The sequence below is a fragment of the Anguilla rostrata genome, chromosome 11 (assembly GCF_018555375.3).
Source record: "Anguilla rostrata isolate EN2019 chromosome 11, ASM1855537v3, whole genome shotgun sequence".
Classification (NCBI taxonomy): domain Eukaryota; kingdom Metazoa; phylum Chordata; class Actinopteri; order Anguilliformes; family Anguillidae; genus Anguilla; species Anguilla rostrata.
The window spans coordinates 2,035,724-2,041,469 of NC_057943.1; the positions used below are offsets into that span (position 1 = coordinate 2,035,724).

A 5,746-nucleotide genomic window follows, 5' to 3' on the forward strand; every position below is an offset into this window, starting at 1 on the left:
AACAGGAGCCTGAGGCTTTTTGGCGCTGGCTAAAGCTGCCCCTCGCCGCTGTTGTGAGGAGAACGTGTAGCTTCAGGCCTCTCCAGCAGAGGGGACTCCGGTAAACGCTAATTGCTAATCGCTAATTGCTAATTGCTGCGGTGAGACGATGGAGGTCATTTGGCCTGCCGCGTGCTCTGTGTGTGCGGTTAAAGATCGAGATTCTCTCCCGAGGTTTTCCTGTTGACGGGTAAAATTTTTAATTACAGCTCAGAGTTTAGCGGATTTTTCTGTGATGCTGTTGCTGGAGCAGGCTCTGTTGCACAAAAGGCCTGAGTCACAGGGTGCCCAGGATCATTGTCCAGCCGTCCAGCCGCACACAAAGAGACTTAATGGACCTTTCCCCTCCCGGTGACATAAAAATCCATTAATCTGCCTTAAAAAACCTGCCTTGCATTAGAAGTGCTTTCCTGTCCCAGGCGTTTAGAGGTCTGGGGCATGTTGCAAAAAAAAAAAAAAAGAAATTTTGCTCAGGAAAGATGAGGAGGCTGCACACATTGTAAACCCCTGTTTTTTTCCTCTTCGTTTTATTTTGTGGAGAAATGAAATGAAAGAGTGCTGAGCAGTCTCAACGGGGGGTGGGGGTGGGGGAGGGAATGGGGGGAGGGATCAGAGTACTCTCAGCATCTTCGTGGTCTTCTCTTTCCAATAGCCTTTTCTGCAGAGGAGAGAGAGGGAAGGAGGGAGAGGGGGAAGGAGGGGGAGATGGGGAGGGGGAGAGGGAGGGGGAGAGGGAGGGAGAGAGGGAGGAGGAGGGGAGGGAGAGAGGGAAAGACATTGAGAGGGAGGGAGAGAGAAAAGGGATTCAGAGAGAGGGAGAGGAGAGACAGAGAGACAAAGGGAGACAGACAGAGAGGGAGGGAGAGAGATACAAGGAGAGAGGGAAGGAGAGAAAGAGTGAAAGAGAAAGAGAGAAGGAGGGGATTGAGAGGGAGGGAGAAAGAGAAAATGAGAGAAAGAGACTGGGAGGGAGAAGGGGTGAGGAGAGAGAGAAAGGGGGAGAGAGAGAGTGAAGAAGGGAGAGAAAGGGGAGAAAGATAAAAGGAGAGAGGGAGAGTAAGAGCGAGTGAAAGAGAAGGAGGGGTGAAAGTGAGAGAGACAGAGGCAGAAAGAGGGACTTAGAGGGAGGGAGAAAGAGAGGGAGGGAGAGAAAAGGAGGGAGAGAAAGGGGGAGATAGATCATACAAGGCCTTGTGAGAAGGCCAGGTGAGTGCGAGTGATGATATGAAAGAAAGGAGAGAGGGGGGAGGAGATGCTTGAGCTGCAGATGAGTGGAAGGGGGGAGAGAGAGGGGAGAGGGGGGAGAGAGGGGGGAGGAGATGCTCGAGCTGCAGATGAGTGGAAGGGGGGAGAGGGGAGAGGGGGGAGAGAAGGGGGAGGAGCGGTCCTCTCCCGAGCGGAACCGTTCGCTGATTTACAGCCACGGATCTGGCAGCACAACCTGTTCAACTGCGTTTATCAGACTAATGAGTGCACCTCCCAGAGCGCGTCCGACTTATTCATCTCCACCTCTCCCGTCCTGCGCTTAAAATAACACAGAGAGAAAATAAAAGCCTGGATTACAGAGATATGTTTGCCAATTTATATCTACAGCTTGTCATATTTAGAGGATTTAGGGCTTGGTGTTTTAAAGAACTGAAGTATTTTGCCATAAAGACAAAAGAAGAAGGCCCAGTTTCATTAGAACTCAGAACCCTTAATTCCTTATAAGAACACAAAAACAAGGACAGGCCAAATTCAACCAATCACACTTTGCCTTATAGCTAAAAATAACAGCAAGTTACCAGCATTTATACGGTAAACTTCTGGCAGCCCAGTTTACAGTATTTTACTGTAATTTTAAAAAAAATTAATTCTTTATTTTTTAATTATTTTAATGTTAATTAGTTTGCTCTTTTTAATGTTCAGGAGGTAGCACTGTCGCCTCACAGAAAGAACATCCTGGGTTAGAATCTGGCCCGGGCTCTTCTGTGTGGAGTTTGCATGTTTCTCCCCGTGTCCGTGTGGGTTTCCTCTGTGTACTCCGGTTTCCTCCCAAAGTTCAAAGACATGCAGGCAGGTTAACTGGTAGGTATGAGTGTGTGGGTGAGGTTGTGGACAGATGCGCCATTTAAACTCCAGAAGATTAAAGCGGTCTCTACAGGGTTAAAATGATTTAAGTACTTGACATGAATATCGGTTAGTGTCTGTTTATTTGCCAAAGGCTCACATCCAGAGCGACCAGCATATTTATTATGACGCATAACTGTATCCATTTATAAACCTGTATTTCTGCTGGAGGAATGGATGTTTATTTCTGTACATCGTGCTTAAACAGGGACGCTCTGCCTGTGATTCACTTAGATTTGGAAGAAAAATAATCTACCTGTACACTGTTTAAATTCTACCAGTGATCATTACAAAGATGTTCCAACCCTGGATGGTTTAAATCAGATTACCACTGCACTGCTGCAGAGCGCTGTCCTTCTGGGACCAGATTTGTGTGTGTGTAGGTGTGTGTGTGTGCGCGTGTGTTGGTGTGTGTGTGTGTGTGTGTGCGCGTGCGCGTGTGTTGGTGTGTGTGTGTGTGTGTGTAGGTGTGCGTGTGTGTTGTGTGTGTGTGTGCGTGTGCATGTGTATGCACGTGTATGTGTGTGCATGTGTATGTATGTGTGTGTGTGTGTAGGTGTACATGCGTATGCACGTGTATGTGTGTGTGTGTGTGTGTGGTGTGTGTGTGTGTTGTGGTGGTGTATGTGTGTGTTGTGTGTGTGTATGTGGAGGAGAAAGAGAAGAGAGCGAGAGAGAGAGAGAGTGGGAGAAAGAGAGAGAGAGAGAGAGAGCGGGAGAAAGAGAGAGAGAGAGAAAGAGAGATGTTTGACCCCCTAACCTTCACAGGGACCCGTGAACCAGGAACAAGCAAGCGGTTCGATGTGTTTCCCATAATTCATCGCTGTAAAGCACTCTGTCTTTCCAGTGGGCTCACTGGAGAAAGAGGCATAAATTGTCACGGGTGGCCTACAGGTTATTCATCGCATGATACTTGTATTGCTCTTAAATGTGTCACCGGTGAAAGAAATGTGCTGTGTCACAGCCTCTGTGCAATTTAAAATGAGCAGTTTGCATTTTTATTCAACAGTGAACTGGTCCTCTCGCTGTGTAACAACATCTGTATGTACATATTAATAGACTAAACTGCTCACTTGAGTAAGACTGATGTGACATATGGGGATACCAGATAGACGGTTAAATGCAAAAGTATTGGGACAGTGCCGCAATTTGACTGGCTAAGTCAGTCACTAGTCTTGATTTCAATTGAACGTGTGTTTCACTTGCTGAAGACAAGACTGAAGGTAAAAAAATCCCCAGAAACAAACAGGAACTAAAGATGACTGCAGCACAGAGAAGATGCCCAGCGTCTGGTGATGTCTGTGAATCACAGACTTGAAGCCATCCCTGAATACAAATGATTTGCAACCAACAAGTGCTAAATATGACGACTTTGTTTCAGATTATGTTCATTTTCCCAATTACTTTTGCTCCTCCAAAGTGCTGGAACTATGTTTAAAAAGGTCTGTTATTCCATATATGCAGATCGTCAGATATGGCTGTTAATACCCTCAAATTAAAATAGCATTTCATGTTCATTGTTGTATTTCAAATCCAAGGAACACAGAGCCAAAAGAAAAAAAATTGTGCCTGTCACTGTCCCGATACGTTTACATCTATCGGTTTGTTCTAGCTAAAAATATGCACTTGTATGAATGCTGGTGCAATTCATACAAGTACATATTCCATAGTTGGAATTGGGGAAATGGCTCGAAGACTGTCGTCTTCGTGATATAAAATTCTCATATGACGACTTTGATTGATGTTTTACATCAGGACACCTGCTGGCATCTATGATTGACATCACATTCCGCTTGGAACTAGTCCGACTGTGGGGAGTAAAGGGTGCACGCGGCCAGCTGAACCACACACTGGAGCGCCGAGCTTCTCCAGACCGGTCACGTGTCCGAAAGCAATGCTTTTTTACACATCCCCAAGCGAGGAAGACAGCGCGAGCGAGAGCGAGAGAGAGAGAGATAGAGAGCGAAAGCGGTGTAATCCTAGCATTGTTTGTGCGCAGCTGAGAACGCGTGCGGAAGACCGTTGTTTTCATCTCTTTTTAATTGATTCGGCTCATCTCTCAGTATAATTTTAAAATAAAAAAATCTGTAATTTCTTTTTTTTTTGCTTACACGTTTTAAACAGTTCACATCGAACTGCGCGAGGTTACCCACCAGCTGAGTTTATACCGTTATCAGGTGCACGCCCTGCTTCCCGGGACTTCTCCGCTGTGACAGGCTATCCAGGAGGGGGCTGTTGCCACATTAACGGTAAGATTTCAATCCGCACAACATGTACAGAGCATGTACAAGCTTACTGCTTGTGTTAGGCTATATCATTCGCTTAAGAAATATGACAATTTGCCAACGTGCCGCGCGCACGAAGTGGCTCTTCACGTTGAACCCTCGCGCTCGAACAACCACCCAGTTTATCGCGTGTTCGGATTTTAAATCTAAATAATAACAAGATAACGCATAACGGCAATTCTTTAGCAAACAGACATTTGTCATTTGTGCCGTAATTCTGCGCGCCGCTCTTTCCTGCTCAGGCACACTCAGGTGTGTACATTTTTGGCAGCTGCACAACGGCAAGATCTGAAACGTTTGCTTGGGTCGCGCAGCAGTCGTCGCTCTTCCCCCGAGTGCAAAACGCGCCCGTTAGCCAGTATATGGAGCTCATTGTGGGTAGGGCAGAAAGTGCCAGCACTGGTAGGCTCTTCAATAAATTCCGTAGCCTGCAGTATTACATGCCACTCGGTCAAGTGTGGAGAAGCATTTACGTGAGTCGGGATGGCGCGCTGGAGGTGATTGCACTCTAAATTACATCCGGATAACTGTCGGCATTAATTCAAGCATATTTCTAATGTCTAAAGTGATTCAGTGATAGATAGACGGACCAACGTTGTTCTACCGGGGAACATTTTCAGTGAGTTTTGTGTCTTGAGAACGCGGAGGGGGCGGAGCTGTTGCGTGATGGGGGCCGGCCAACGCTGACCTGGCGCAGCGGAGAATCGTATCGTCGACCGTTGTTTCATGAGCCATTACCTGCAGATGTGCAGTCCTCACACGTCATATCACGTGACAGGCGTGGCCTTTCTAGATAAATAGTCTTCTCTCAGTTGCATTTAATGTTTTCCCCGGTTTCAGTCAAACCTTGCGTTCAGTTCATTTATTAAATTAATTACATATTCTTACGACTGTTCTGGATCCTGTAACAGAGACTGCGAGGCTCCCATAAGGGTCCTGAGGGCGTTCTGCTGTGTGTCAGTAACGGTCACCTGTTTAAATTTCTGCGCTTTTCTAATATTATTGCGCATGGACAAAAAAGAATAATTCAACAGAACACACAGAGGATTTGATTACCATTGATCTTTTTAGCATTAAGTATTCTGAAATAGGAGCGATGCTGCAGCAGCTTTTGAGTGTGAAAGAAGACGTGTAAAATCCCTTTTGTTATTGTGCGGTTTTGTTATTGAGATAGTTCTCATATGTGCGCTGTACAATCACGACGCACTTCACATCAAAAAAATCACATCAGTGCCGTGCTCACATGAGTCAGACAATAATGACGCTCTCGGACTTGACTGCATTTTTTATTTCTCTCCATTTTATGAGTTGAT

At 46.0% G+C, this 5,746-nt stretch overlaps 1 protein-coding gene across 3 annotated transcripts in view; it reads left to right on the forward strand.

Annotated features, from left to right (window-relative positions):
• Positions 1-4,073: 4,073 nt before the first annotated feature.
• rap1gapa (RAP1 GTPase activating protein a) overlaps positions 4,074-5,746 on the forward strand; it is a 143,937-nt gene continuing 142,264 nt past the window's right edge. For all 3 annotated transcript variants that reach the window (XM_064300447.1, XM_064300446.1, XM_064300448.1), the window contains exon 1: positions 4,074-4,397. The gene's annotated coding sequence lies outside the window, so the exon portion shown is untranslated. The remainder of the gene's footprint in view (positions 4,398-5,746) is intronic.